Source organism: Nomascus leucogenys, chromosome 14, assembly GCF_006542625.1.
Source record: "Nomascus leucogenys isolate Asia chromosome 14, Asia_NLE_v1, whole genome shotgun sequence".
Taxonomy (NCBI): domain Eukaryota; kingdom Metazoa; phylum Chordata; class Mammalia; order Primates; family Hylobatidae; genus Nomascus; species Nomascus leucogenys.
In genome coordinates, this window is record NC_044394.1 from 65,287,179 (window position 1) to 65,303,246 (window position 16,068).

Sequence of the window (16,068 nt, forward strand, 5' to 3'; positions counted from 1 at the left end):
GGAGATACAATTCAAGTTGAGATTTAGGTGGGGACACATGCAAACCATATCATGAGGGCATACCTATTGGGTCCCTTGGCTGATGGTTCTGAAAGCAGGACCATGGCCAATTGAGGTTGCAGGGGAGTCCACGTGGGGTCTAGAGCTGAGACCATTGTTGGTAGCCCTGCCTGAGCACATTTATGCTCTCTCCAAATGGCTTTCCTAGGTTTTGGATTCCACTGGCATTTCACTACCCCCTACCTGAATTCTAATCCCCACAAAGACCCTTTTGTACATGGACAGCTATTGTGGAATATGAGTGCAGAACCTCCTATTCTGCCATCTTACTGATGCCCTGTTTGTTTTCAATTCTTCATTCCTTTCCTTTTATAAAATTTAACACCCATATGCTTTGTCATATAATTTTGAGTTCTTCTCATGATTGGCAATCTTGATCTCCTGTTCTAACGATTTTGATCTTAGCCGTGTGATTTTTTTTTTCCAAGTGTACATTGCTGACATGGCTCAAGGGCAGTCTTTATTTGGCCAAGTTTGGCTTTCCCTCTTATGCTCCTGTAATCTGCAGTGAGAAGAATGGCCCAGGTAGCTACTGGCTCAATAAAAATAAAAAAACATATTGAGCAGATAGGTAGCCAGTCTGAAGCCTGAAGCCAGGCATGGTAAAGCCACAGCTGATCGACGGAACTGTGAACAGGAGAATAAACTTTTATTGTTATAAGACACTGGTGTTTTGAGGATGTTTGCTATGCAGTTTTATTACAGCAAAAGTTGATTCATATGTTACCTTTTTTATTTCATTTTTTAGGTCATGCCAATTCCCAGTACATTAAATTATATCTGAAATGTAATTTTTCCATATGACTAAAGTTATTTTTAAATACAGTTCTCTAGGACTTTGAACTATAGTTAATATTGATTAGTAGTTAATAATCTAAGATTTCAAAAATAGTAACAATGTGGCTGTCATTGTGGTAGACTGTCCTGGAGAGAGAGAGAAAAAAAAGAAAACATTCGAAGTTCGATAAACTTGGCTTCCAACTGGGAACACACCATAGGTTCTTCATGAGTTCATGTTTCCCAGGCATGCTGCAGAACTCAGAGACAGGAGAGACTGGAAGAGGCAGGAAAAGTGGCACAGAGGATGCAGATGTTGAGTTGGACATAAAGGAGAGGGTTTTTTTCAACAGTGCCACTTGAATTCTAAAGCACTTTTGCTATACAGATACTGTCTATGAAAAGCATAGGAGTCATTATTCATGGCCTGATTCTTGTATTTGTCCCAGGCTCAAGGAAAGGCTACTGGCAAGACAACCTTTGGGCTTTGATCCAATTTATCTTCTGAATATTGTTTTGTCTTTAATGAGTCAAAGTGACACTTTACATTGAACGTGAAAAGGGGAAGGAGAGGGGGAAGTCCACTGATTTACTGTTTTATTAGATTTCTTATTGGAGACAGGGATGAGCTGTGTGGCCTTACATGTAAAATTGCCCATCTTTCACCTCTGAAGTTTTTAGATTGGAAGTTGGTGACTTATTTATCCTAAGTCTGTCAGGCTCAGTAATTGCTGATATAGCACATCCAAGGGGAAATGGGAAGCAAATGCTGGAGGAGGAATTCTGAGTAGTTACATTCAAGGTATTATTGTTCTCAACCTTTTAACTGTATCTCAACAGTGAAGGAAAGAAGGAAAGAATACAAGAAGGGGGACAGGGAGTGGGGTTAGAGAGAAAATAGAGGACAGACACCTCTTGAACAATTACTATACGACAGACACATATCAGTTACTTCATAATATATGAACTACACTTGGTGGATTCTCATGTTGTACCTGAAAGCTGTTCATTATTAGATGTAGTTTACAGATAATGAGTTAATAAATTGCTTAGTATGAAGCTAATAAAAACCTATATTTAAATGTGAATAAAAAATACTTAAAAATGATAATCCAATTTAAACTTTGTAAAAACTGTTTGAAGATATTTTATTATTATTCAGTTTTAGAGGAAACAGGTTTATGTTTAACATGTACAATGTCACATAGCTTATAAATGGCAGAGCCCAACTCACACTCAGAGTTGTCTAATTGCAAAGCTCCAAATTTTCTACTTCTAATTAATGAATAGATTTATGTTTAATGAAATTAGAAAGGCAAAACTCACTTATTTCTGGAATATGTTTTAGAAAAAAAGTACAGTTGGTAGTTGTGATTGATTTTGGACAGTACAGTCTCTGAGTTGGTTCATACATTTTACCTAATTTGAATAATGTCCAAGCCATTTTTTGTTTTCACAGTTGTTACAGTATAAAATCTATCTTTCCCACCTCTCAACTAACCACTAATTGCATTTCTCCTGTTTAGCAGATATGTACTTCTGTCAACTAAACCAGTTCCCCCTTTTGCTAAAAAAGCAAAGTTTCAGTGGCAATTAAGAATAATTGTTGCAATTTCTCCACCTACCTAACTCTGGCCTCCAACAGAGCAGTGCATCTCATTACCCTTTGAAGAAAAGAATTTTGAAAGAAAAATTTATCTTTCAAAAAACAAACACCATTGAGTTTAGGATCCAGTAATCTTTGTTAAGTCTCTCTCTGGCTAAAACAAAATAGATGATGTATAAAGTCACAGAAAAAGTGGAATACAAAGTTGTTTTCCTCAGACAAGTGTTAAACACTAGAGGAATATGTGAGGAGGGCAGGGTAGCAACTATATTTTATGAACTGAGAAGTGTGCCCAAAGTATTCTTCAAGTTTTATCTAACTTAAAATTCCAGGATTGAGTCATTTCTTTGGGTTATCCATTAATAATCAAAATTCCTCATTAAAATGAAAATTCTCTGTGAAGTGGGGAAGTGTTAGTTGTGTGCATATTTATGTACACGTGGAGGGTGGGATCTGTTTCTATTTGTGTTGAGGGGAAAGTTATTAAAACATTTATTACCTTTACAACCTTAGCACTTGTCCACCTGGAAGGCAGGGCTTTGGTGAAATGACTCTAAGTACTGGTATGTTGTTTTTCTTTTCTTTTCTTTTCTTTTCTTTTCTTTTCTTTTCTTTTCTTTTCTTTTGAGACGGAGTCTCGCAGTGTCGCCCAAGCTCCAGTGCAGTGGCGCGATCTCGGCTCACTGCAAGCTCCGACTCCCGAGTTCATGCCATTCTCCTGCCTCAGCCTCCAGAGTAGCTGGGACTACTGGCGCCCGCTACCACGCCCGGATAAATTTTTTGTATTTTCAATAGAGACAGGGTTTCACCATGTTAGCCAGGATGATGGCCATCTCCTGACCTCGTGATTTGCCCGCTTCGACCTCCCAAACCAAAGTGCTGGGATTACAGGAGTGAGCCACCGCGCCCGGCCGGGACTGGTATGTTTTTTTTTTTTTTTTTTTTTGAGACGGAGTCTCGCTCTGTTGCCCAGGCTGGAGTGCAGTGGCGCAATCTCGGCTCACTGCAAGCTCCGCCTCCCGGGTTCACGCCATTCTCCTGCCTCAGCCTCTCCGAGTAGCTGGGACTACAGGCGCCCGCCACCACGCCCAGCTAATTTTTTGTATTTTTAGTAGAGACGGGGTTTCACCGTGGTCTCGATCTCCTGACCTCGTGATCCGCCCGCCTCGGCCTCGCAAAGTGCTGGGATTACAAGCGTGAGCCACCGCGCCCGGCCGGGACTGGTATGTTTTTATTGGTTAAGTTCTAGAAGTCTTTTCTCTCTGTCTGGCTTTCACCTAAATTCTCATCAACTTCACTAGTTGGTTTGAAATTTCTCTACCTTGGTTTCCATCTAATTAGAGTGGAATTATAATGTAGTAAAGTGTTAAAAAAAAATTTAAAAAAGCCAAAACCTCATGTTTTCAAGAACTTGTACAGAAGATTAGAATGAAACAATTAAAATAAAAACAAACACTTTATTAACTCTATCAAGATTTTATCCTAATGATGTTTCAGTTGCCATTCATAAATGTAAAAGTATACAGTATACTTATCAATATTTATTTCCACCAACTTTTAGCTATAAACATAGATCTTGGCATTTAATCTTAAAGTAAAATGAATATTACTCCAGCGATTAGCAAGAAGTCTTCTTGTTTCAAAACACTTCATAACCTCCCTTATATCATCACCATTTGAGACACCAGATAATTAGAAAAGACAAGGACTTTATGTCGTGGTAAAATAATTCATTGTTACAGCCCTCTCCAGTTGGAATATGATCATGGATTAGCTTTGTTTAGTCATGCCATTAGGTAGCTCATTTCATGGCCCTGATCAAATGAAATATAGGCTGAGAGGTGAGGGTCATAGGCAGGAAGCTGCTGTAGGGCTTTGAATCTGGGCTTATTGAGAGGACACACTGAAAGGTGGTCAGGGGCATGGCTCAACACCAGACAAAATGGTAGAAAGGGTCAGATCCAAAGGATCTGCAATCCAAACCTTTATTTTTTTTATGCAGATACCAAGTAAGTGAGTTTTCGTCCTTTGTGATATCAGTTTCAAGTATTAGAAATGCCATCCTCTCTTCATCCTAAATGTCCTTAATAATAAAATTAGATTTTGCAAATGTCAACACAATTCCCCTATTAGGCTAAAGTTGTTCCATATTAAATTCTCTTGAACTTTGGTGGCAAACTTCCAGTCCTTGTGTTCGGGGATTTAGTTTCTTATTTCATCTTTCTTGTTGTTTCACTTCAATCATAACTTCAAACATAGCTTCATGTTCTCTTCTCTTAAACCCTAATCTTATCAGTTATCTTCATATAAAGGCTCCCAGTACCCTGTGCTAATCCTGTGGACATTTTATTTGGAACTCCATGGAATGGCTTTGACCTCTTCTGCATACCATGGTACTAAATATGAGGATGGGTGATTCCGATAAGAGCCTCTGACAGGCAGAGAGGAAAACTGTTCCAGATTGGGGTGGCCAGGATGTTTTCATACTGCCTTGGGCTGTTCCATTGGGTTATTCTCCATCAGTAAAATTTACTGAATAATACTGTTTGCAACTTGAAATTTGGAGCTGCTTGACTTCAAAAAAAGAGAGAGAAGGGAATAGAATCAAAATGAATTTTCATTGACGTGTGCTTCGTTTTTCCTTTGCAATTACCTCAAAAACAAGTTCTTGCCAATGGGTTCCCAAGTGCCTCCTCAGAGAACACAGAAACGCAGAAAGTAAGTACAGATATTATGTGTGCAGGTGAAGAATCAACTTCCCAAGGCAGTTTCTCCTGCCCTAATTAAGAGAAAATGTTAGAACAGGGCAGGAAAACACATATTTTCACGGCTGGATCTGGCTCCAGTGATCAAAGGCGTCCTCTTGGGGTAAACTCTAATCATTTTTAGCCAATGGCTATTGGTTGGTAAAACTTAAAGCACAGTGATTTTTCAGGCAGAGCAGCTTGAATAGGGCTAAACAAAAGCTTATGCCAGGGTTTTAAAAGAAAAGAGGTGGTATGGTCACAGACTGTACTAGGGATAGACATTCAATATAAAAGGAGAACAGAAAAGTGACTTTTGAAATATGTGGCCAGTACAGACTCCTTTTGGTATCATTAGGGAGACTATGATTGATGAACTATTGTCTATCTGATGTATCTGGTTAATATCTAGTGTGTCTGATATCTCAGGTGTTATATAGTACTTAGCAATTCTCCCTTATAGGATGGCTCTTAGTATCAGAAATTTGCTTTCAAAAGCAGCAGCTTTGTATGAAAGTCCTGGTTATCAGTGTTCTTACTAAGTAAGACTTAAGCATGCCCTAACACGTCCCTTGGAGAAAGTTCTAAACATGCCATGCAGGCTTTCTCAGCTTGTCTCACTTCTCAATCCTCCAATCCAGTTTCTACCTTACTGTGTTCCCCGGGAGGCTTGAATTGCATCACCCTTATCCTCTGGCTTAAATTAGGCTGGGCCATTGGAGGGTGCTGGTAGTAGATTGTAAGCTAGGATGAAAGATGGTTTAGTTTTTGTTTTCCTCTCTTGTTTCCTGCCTCAGCTCTGTGATTCTGCCAGTAATCAATTGGGATTCTTATCAGGTGCTCCTTCTTTCCTGGCTCCGAACTCTCTCCAAGCAGCCTCCTAAAGGTGGTAAAGCTTTCCCCATTTCTGTCGGCATCCACTTCCTTAAGATCTTGTTTCAAACTTTTTGAGTGTGAATTTAGTTCTTGTTGTGACTATGACTGTTTTTGTTGTCATTGTTGTTCTCATTGGGATTTTAAGACCTGGTAGTTATGTTGGGATCCGAGGACACAAAGGCAGGGGAAATTGTTAGCCCCTGCATTGGCTCTATAAGCACCAGTCCTCTTGTGTGCCCCCTACATTCCCCCTTCCAGCTTTACATGAAGTCCTCATATTGGTATGTTATGGTGTCTTTGAGTTACCTCTGAATGCCCCTGTTAAACTGCAACTCAGAAAATTATAGCAAATTAAACTGAAGTAATTTCAGCTTGCCTTTATTTATCAAAGCGGTTTCTTTAATTTGTGAGGGAGCAGTAATTCATTCATTCATTCATCTATTTATTTACTCATTCACGTGATTGCTTATAAATGTGTTCAGTAAGCTTGCAGTAGATACCCCTTTACCAGTCTCCTGATTGGTGGAAATCAAAAGGCACATTCTTCTTGCACGGTGAAGAGTCCACTGAAAGCTGTTGTCACCACTACACCAGAAGGTGCAAGACGATGAAAGAAGCAGAGCCCAGAGAGCTCTAGTGCTGTGGACTCAGCCTAGCAGGAAGGAGCTGTGCTGGTAGAAGCATATAGCTTCTGCCAGAGGAGTAGTACCCAGGTAGAGAGGGAGTGGAAAGAATTGCTTCTACTTTTCTCTCCTTTCTCCCTCAAATTTCAAGAGGGTTATCCCTTTTGACTAAACTCAACATGGAGTCATAGGAGAAGGGAATCTGTATGAGGCAGTTTATAGGGGTCAGGCCCTTGAAGAATAAAACTGAGCTGGACAAAGTAACTCTGGCTGTGTGGTAAATAGAAAATAATTTGCACAGCTTCAGAATGATGTAAGAGATGAATGTATAAGTCCTGATGAGGAAAGTAAGAGTTCTTTCTCAAAAACATAAGTATAAGAGACAAGACTAATAATGGTATTTAATGCTGTTGACTCCACTAGTCACAATTATCTTCTTGGGAAAGTGTATTTCTTCTTTATACCAATACATTTTTGTTTAGACTTAAAGCAGACATTGATAGCAAAATAGTTTTTTTTTTCATTCATAGTTTGGATAGATAAGAAATTAGGTTTGTGTGTTCAAACTAGGCTATCTACGTTGTAGGAGAAGATTGCATGTGTATCTCTTGTCAGAAGAGACAGGCTTCTTTCCATTTCCTTGAGACTGCATTGCAGGAGAAATATAGAAACCTGAGGTTCCTCAGGTGGAGACCTCATGGTTTGTCAGATTATTCAATAGTCAGATTTCTAGAAGATATTTTTGTTTTGACGGTCTCCAAAACCATCCTCAAGCTTGATAATTCACTAGAGGAGCTCACAGGACTTAGAAGTTGTTATGCCTACCATGTGGTTTATTACAGTGAAAGGATGCAATGTGAAATCAACAAAAGGAAGAAGCATATGGAGTGAAGTCTAGAGGAAAGACTTAGCAAGCTTTCAAGTATGGAGTCACATAGAATGCACTTAATTCTCCCCAGCAAAAATGTGTGATAACACATGGGAAGTATTGATAAGAAGGGACACTCTTTTGAGCCTGATTTTTCATGGTTTTTATTGGCGGTCAGTCACATAAGCCTATACTACCTGTTTGTTGCTTAAGCTCCAGACTCCCAGAGAGAAGGCAGGCACTCAGAATAGATGACATTGATATCATGAACTACCTGAACAAACTGGCACAGAATACTTCAAAAACACTCTTATCAGACAGTTCGGTTCCCAGGAGTCAGCTAAGGGCCTGTCATGGAAACAGGACTTTTTTGGGGAATGTGCAGGGTTTGAGTAACCCAGGCCTGCTGAATTAACTCTTTCTCACATACGTGTAAAAGTGCTGTATTTGGCTTTTTGATTCCTCTTCCAACGTAAGCAGCACTTCTGGAAAAATAATACTAAGTAACCCAAGTCTATACCCTCTTTAATTTGAAACTAGCCACAAACAAAATTCTGAGACTAATCATGTTGATGCTGTTGGCCCCAGATTCTCCTTTGTATCTTTTCTCCACCTTCACAACTCACTTACTTTCTCATGATAAGTTCATTATAAGTTTAAGTTCTTTCTTCTTCTCCATAAGCCCCATTTTCAGAGAGGCTTGGAGACTGCCACTCACCACTTATAGTGAGCCGAAATCTCTCCTTTGTTTTTTCACAGGGAGTTTATACCTCAGTGTCAGCTCTTTATGTCAAATGAACAGATTTGCTCCATGATAAATGGGGAAGAAAACCCCTGTGAAATCGTTTTGTTGAATTGTCACTAATCCTAGCCCTCTGACTTAGCTAGTCTGATGTTTCATCTTGGACCCATTTTAAACTTTACAGACACTGGTAACCTTGACTCCAAATGACTTTTCTGTTGGCTATCAGCTCACTACTATTCAAGCAGTTTAACTCAGGAAATCACTGCGCAATGATATCCTTAATCTGTTTATTGGGTACAACATATTTCTCTCCTCTTCCCTGTTATGAAACATAGTCACTAAACGTAGCCACTAAAATAATAACTTGAACAAAATATTTGTAGAATATAATATTCACTAGACTCTGTTAAGTCCTTGGGATAATTTTTTTTAAAAACAGACACATCGCCTCTTTTATAGACAGTTTATTCTGGAATAAACAACAGCAACAGCAGATAAACAACTAACTAAATGACTCATAAATTACAATTTAGTTAAGTGCTCAGAAAAGTTACAGTAAAAGGATGCAATGTGAAATCAACACGACTGTGAGAAGAATGTGGCTAACAAAGAGAGAGAGTGTTCTAGGACAGACGCTGTACAGTTCTACACTAGTCCCTCTGAACACAGGGAAATGTATGGTGTATTCAGTGATGAGGTGGGCAGCAGGGCTAAAGCACAAAGGCCAAGGGGAAGAATAGTACAAAATAGGCTTAGGAGACAGCAAAGATCAGGTCCTACAATCCAGAGAAGGCTACGCCCAAAATTTGGAAAACATCACAAAAGCAAGACTAAAAAGTCATAAAAATAATTGATCAGATTTGCATCTCTAAAAGGTCACGTTTTTTTCCTTTCTCTTTTTTGTATTAGAGTCAGTGAAGTGTAGATGAAAGTATCTTAAGTATCTCTGCACCTTGCACAGTGCCTGACACATTCAAAATATATTTGTTTAATAAATGACTAAATGATCAAAGGAGAAAATATACTTCCCATTAAGACTATACAATTCTGGAGGCTAGGAATTTTTTTTTTGTTTGCTTAACTTTTCTTCTCTTGATTTCCAGCAACTTATAGGGGACGTACCAGGGACTTACTGTGTATTTCCTTGATTGTCTTGACTATTATCCTCTTTCTATCTCTGAGCTGTTCCAAGTTCTCTCTAAACCATAAGGCCACAAAAGTAGTTCCCACTCTGTGCATTGCCTTCTATTACTGCTGATACTAAAACTTGGAGCTCAATTTGTAAGAGGACATTTCAAGAAAAAGAGAAAATAATCCTTCACCCCAACCACCACACATACTTACTCTTAGACTCCTACGCAAAGCAGAAAAGGGAAGAATAAGGATATGTTACTCTGCCTTTTGCCTGGTTTTGATGAGCTCTCTATGATTATTTACTACAATCATTGGAATCTGCACATTTGCTTAAATGTGTATTGTGATGGTATATGATGGACGGATACAAATTGGCAGTCTAGTCATTTGCTCTCCAATTGCTATTTCCTTCCATTCAATTAGCATGTGTTCTATGATTTTAGGGAATATTTATTGGTTCGCTCATTTTAAAATGAAACTTAAATGTTGCATTTTCATGCAGCATCATAATCACTTTATTAGTGGTTAATATAATTTGTAAAATGTTGAGAGATTGTTCTTGCCAAAAGCCCTGGTGTGAGATTCATGTAATGAACCATTCTAATTCTTTAGACTTCAAGAACATGATGCCTTTGTTTCACAGAGGAAAATCTTCTTTAACCAAAGATAACAACTAACTGAATCTTTAAAACATCATTTTTTGTCTTCTACATTCAAGTTATTTCTGTATGTTACTGAGAATATCATTTGGTTTATCTTTTTCTCCCTGCCCCCCTTTCCTGATGCTGCTGCTTCTACTTTAAAAAAAATTTGCTACTGTTGTCTTCTTTTCACCTCAAGTGCCCTTTATTAAATAAAGGCCACCTATTATTTTCAAAATGCCTCAGCTAAGGGTTTATCATGATAGTGCAATCATAATGTATAGAGGGAAAAAGAATGCTTTAAATATTTGCCATCCTACCAGAAAAACTTAAACCCTGTGTTTTTCACTTTACTGAGATTACCTTGGGTTGCACAAAATCTTCCTGTATAGCATCTGGTATTAATCTCTACTTGGTCAGCGGATGCCTTAGATTTGTGCCCTGTGCTATTCCTTTGATTGTGAACTGGTTTTCCTGCAATCAGTCTAAACCTTGTAGTCATTCTTGTAACCACCAATGCTAATAGGGACAGTGGTTCTCATCTGAATTGTATTATAAATTCTCAGTGGTCTATTAAAGGGAAGATCTTTTATAATTATTTATACAGTTGTCTTAAGGAAATTTAGTGTCATCTATTCTCTATATTGGGAAAGAATGAGTGAAACTACATAGTTGTACACCTAATGTCATTTTTCCCTACCAAGAATCAACTTTTTCTTAGGATAGAGACAGAATGAATTCTCTTCTCCTACCTGAAGCATCCGTTGCAGAGTTGGGACTAGTGTTTTTCTGGTGGCTTCCATGAAACATTTTCACAGGCTCCTTTAGAATCCTCCTGATATTTCTGCAAAAGGATCTACTACTCAAGTTAAAACTGAACCTCAAGAAGGCCTTTCTGGGATGCCGAAGTCAATGGACCACATATAGATGATAGTTTAGGCATCTCTATGGCATTCTCGTGGTAAAAGTCTCCTAGTCTTTCTGCTAAACTGAAACATAAAACAAAACAAGCAAGTTCAACTGACTGTATCTGCAATTGAAAACAAATATCCCTCTAGTTACAATGGCTTATTATATTTATTTTGTTGGGCATTAAATTAATATCTGCACCATCAAATGAGAAGCCCCTTAAGAGAATCCCACAGGAAAAACTTACCTTAGAATTATGTCGAGGAATTTTCAGTTCTTTTGTAGTTTAATGCTTGATGAAAATCAACCATACAAAATGCTAAACTAGAAAAGGAGAATGTCTATAATTGAAGTGAAATTGTACATTTATATAAGTATAGTGAATTCACTAGATTTTCCGAACACTGTTTCCTGTTTTGAAAGGAGATTAAGAAGCCAAAACATATGTGGGTATGTCTGTAAGTTTTGTTTCATTATTACACACATATTTATTTTCATTCAGATTTTTTTCTGCTAGTCTCACAAATTATACCTTTTAATTATAGATAGCATGACTAAACACAAAGGCAGCCCCAAGGATTACTTTGGAAAACCTGCTGATTAGACATATTAAATAAGACAATATAAGTACGTAGAAATATTTACAGTAAAACAGTTTTGTTCCAATTTATGGACTTCTTTACATCCACTCTGTCTCTTTCCACAAAGTAATAACACAAGACATAAACTGGAGGGAAAAAAAGGAAAAAACAAAGTAAGAGGAATATATCTTGGTTTCATTTGTGTCAAAACAGCAATAAAGCAGAAAAATATATTCAGCCGAGGTGCTATTTGGGTTTTATTTATAAAGGCTACAGTCTCTGCCCTAATGTTCATTAGCTTTGTCCTTGTTGCCTAGTTACAGATTTATAATTTTTGTCTCTCTAGTTATTGATGGCTCTAATGGAGAGAGCAGTGACTGAGGGCCTGATGAAAACACTTTAAATCTCTATTCAGAAATGTTAACATTTTGTGTGTGTCTGGTGTTGTTGATTACAGTGATCTGGGGAAGGGATGGTCTTAAGAGAAAATGAGTGAGAAGCAGGCAGTCTCAAAGGGGGCCTGAGACAGCCTATCTTGTTCTGTTGGCTAAGGCATTGTTAAAAATAATTTATTGTATGAAAAGAATTTGCTTTTGCCAAAGTTATTGAGTTGGTTAGTAATTCTACCCCAGATGTATCACAGATATTTGAGGTGTCGTGGTTATGTTATTAAAGGCGTCTTTATCAGACTCATGCCAGAATCACCTGCAGATCAAGCAGATTCAATGATAATCATTAGATTGGAGTGTGTGAAGTATTTAAAAATCAAAAGTATGGCTCTATAGTTTAATACTGATGCTGACCAAAAGATGGAGAAATTATGTCTAAGAAGTCTAATATCAGAGGTTTAAAGGTACTCTGGTCATGTGTTTTCAAATTGTCAGTAGCATTCCACAGCTGTATTAAAATGTCTGTCTCTTGATGAACTTCGTTTCTGGGCAGGCAGAGTCAAAGGAATTAGATGAAAATTAAGAGGCAATCTCTAGATCAATGGCTCTCAAAGTGTAGTACCCAGACTAGCAGTATCAACATCACCAGAACTTGTTAGGAAAGAAGGTTCTTTGTTCTCATCCTGGACTTACCAAGTCAAAAATTCTGGGTGGTGGTGCCCAGCAATCTGTGTTTTAATAAGTAATCTAAGTGATATTGTTGCACTCTAAGCTTTGACAACCACTGCTCTAGAATGAGGTTTCTCAACCTTGGCACTATTGATAATTTGGGCTTGGTAATTTTATAAGGGGCTGTCATTCACACTGGCATTGCAGGAGGTTTAGCAGCACCCCTGAACTCTACCTACTAGATACCAATGACGCCCATTCCATTTGTGACAGCTGAAATGTCTTCAGACATTGCCAAATATCTACTGAAGAGAAAAATTATGCCTGGGTTCAAAACCACTGTTCCAGATCTATAAGTTAAACTTTATTTGCCATGTCTTAAAATGAAGATTTCTGAGCCCAAACTCTTTCAGAGTTTGATTTAGTAAGTCTATAAAACAACCCTGTAATCTGTATCGTTAACTGGGACCAGGTAATGGCCCATGAGCCATACTTTGAGTAACAGAGCTCTGAATCAATGGCTATCAAACTTTACTGCCTTTTGTTGTTGTTGTTGTTGAGATGGAGTCTCGCTCTGTCGCCCAGGCTGTAGTGCAGTGGCGCGATCTTGGCTCACTGCACACTCCGCCTCCTGGATTCACGCCATTCTGAGTAGCTGGGACGACTACAGGCGCCCACCACTGAGCCAGGCTAATTTTTTGTATTTTTAGTAGCGATGGGGTTTCACCTTGTTAGCCAGGATGGTCTCCATCTCCTGAACTCGTGATCCACCTGTCTCGACCTCCCAAAGTGCTGGGATTACAGGCATGAGACACCGTGCCCTGCCTACTGCCCTTTTAAAAATAAAAAAATTATTATTTTTAAATGTCTGTTTGTGTCTCATTTCAACAAGCAAACATGTTTGAGCAGTTGCTCTAACTCAGTATTTTCTATCCTGGGTGAACATTAGAATTTCCTGGGGAACCAAAAAATCTTGATGCCCAGGCTCTGCCTCAAAAACTCTAGATATGGAGTTCTGACATTAGAAAAGTGATTCTCACACTCTGTTGAACATTGGAATCATATTAGGAGCTTTAAAATTTGTGGAAGCCTGGGTCTCATCCTCATTTTGATGTACGCGTTGTGAACTTTTGATTTAGGAAACTTTCATATGCAACAAGTTTGGGCACTGCATTTTAATGTCTCAGAAGCTTTTCAGATGTTTCTCATGTGCAAGAAGGGATGAAAGTTTGCTGTGAGCTGATCGCAAGCCTAAGCCAGAGGCTAGTTTAAGTACTTTCTAATAGCCAAAGTAGGGTGAAGGAGCCCATTGACTGCTATGAATTGCTTGTAACTGAAGACATCTGAATCAAGTTTGGAGCATCAAATGGAGAAGTCTTTATGTTTCAACCCTGATAGAGTCTTGGTAATAACAAAAAAAAAATGAGGATTATATGGAAAAGAGTATCCTATGGGATATTGAAGAACTCGTAGTAACTTTAATGTATATAGCCCTAGATGACTAGATGGCCTCCCAGAGGCTCAAGCTGCACCCCATACAATTACATCAGAATGTTTGAGAATGATTACTAGGTACTTGTATTTTTTAAAGGTTCCCAAGTGATTACAATGTGCAGCAAAGTTTGTGAGCCATTGTTATGAGTTCTTAGCACTATGAGCTCTTTACCACTTGTCAATGATTTCCTAGGGATTAGAAATTCTTTGAGGGAAATTACCAAGCCTGTGACGTATTTCATAAGTTTTAACAGTGTCATCCCTTTTCAACAGATAATTTTTAATAAATAGATTAACTCAATTAGGTAATCGAGGCAATTCAATATTCCACTATTATCTCATTTGCTTGTATATAACTCAGGATGGCTATAAAAGCCCAAGACTGATAAATTCCTTCAGCAGCAAAATAAAATATCAAGAAGTAGGTCTATCTATTCGTGTATTCACCTTTTCACACGTTAATATACATTATGCATATGTATACACACACCACATAATGTATATATATTTGCATGTGTACATATATTTGTATATATACATGCACACAACAATCTGTACTATGAATTACGGAAGTTGTTAAGAAGAAATAATAGAACTCCCTCTTCTAAACAAGTTTGTAATTCCTGTCATCTTGATGGAAGCCATTTTTTTCCAATTCCAGTTCTTATAATTCCATTATGCCCTTATAGCACATTATTATGAAATATCAAGCTTTCTTCTTAGGTAAAAATAGCACTATTTAAAACATTTTTAGAAATTATGCAGTAGGCCATTTTCATTTTTTGAGCTTTTACAAAATTGTTTTTGATTGAAACATTTTCCAGTATTCTGTATTTCTAGCATATTATTTTTAAACCTGTATTAGTGTTCACTTTAATGTTCTAGTTTTTACATTTATAATTTCTCTCCAATTAGGTATGCAAGGAGGCTCTCCATTCTCCTGTGTATCTGCTAATGTATTGTGGTCGCTTTGAAATAACATTTCTGTAAGTGGTTAGAGGGGAGACTGAGAGCTGCAATCTTAGGTGCAGACATTAAGTAAAATTGATTCTGAAAACTTTCTTTGAAACATATTCATACTTTGGTGAATTTGTCAAAATTCACTTTTTTTCACATGTCTTTAGCAACAAAAGTATCTCATTTTTGTCATAATGTTCATTAAAAGTATTTGCTTTTAAACTGTTAAAAAATATTCTCGTCTTTACCAGAGTGATACACTTTGGAGACCTACTCTTTTGCTTAGTCATTAATCAAATGAAGACTGAAAAGTCACCTTTATATTAGGCAAGGGGCAAATAGTGTGGTGCTAGTGCCTGTAGCAATGTAATTATAAAATGGAACTCACACTTTCTTCACTTCAGGCAAGTTTCCTAGCATACTCACTCTATTTCATGTCACTGTGAAATTTGTTGGTTTGTTGTTGTTTCCTGTCTTTTTTCTTTGGACTTGATGCTACAACAAGAGATCAGAGGCTCAGATTCTGCCCCTCCGAGGTCTCTGATCTTTTATAAAGTTTTCTATTTGTAAAATGAATGGACTGAACTCAGTCAGTCTTTTATTGTCTTTGTTTTAAATAAATGAAATTCCATTTCCAGCAAAACTTCACCGAAAAGTTTAATGTGTGAAACATTTCAAAGCAGTGCTGCTTTGAGCAGATTGGGCTTTCCAGAGCTTTCTTTTGCCCCTGAGGTGCCTTCTGAAACTCCTGGTCTCAGGTTAATACAATTTGAAAAACATCAAACTGGATTTTTCCCTAACTACTTTTAGCTCCAGAATTATTGGCTCATTTTTGTTACTTAATATGAATGACTGTAGACCTGTAAAGAAATACCACATAGAGGATTTTTGTAGACACACTTGAGGTACAATGCAGAGGGTGTAAGTACTGAGAAACATCCATCATACGTAGTGATTTCAATGCAGATCTCATGTAGAGATATGAATTTCTCTCT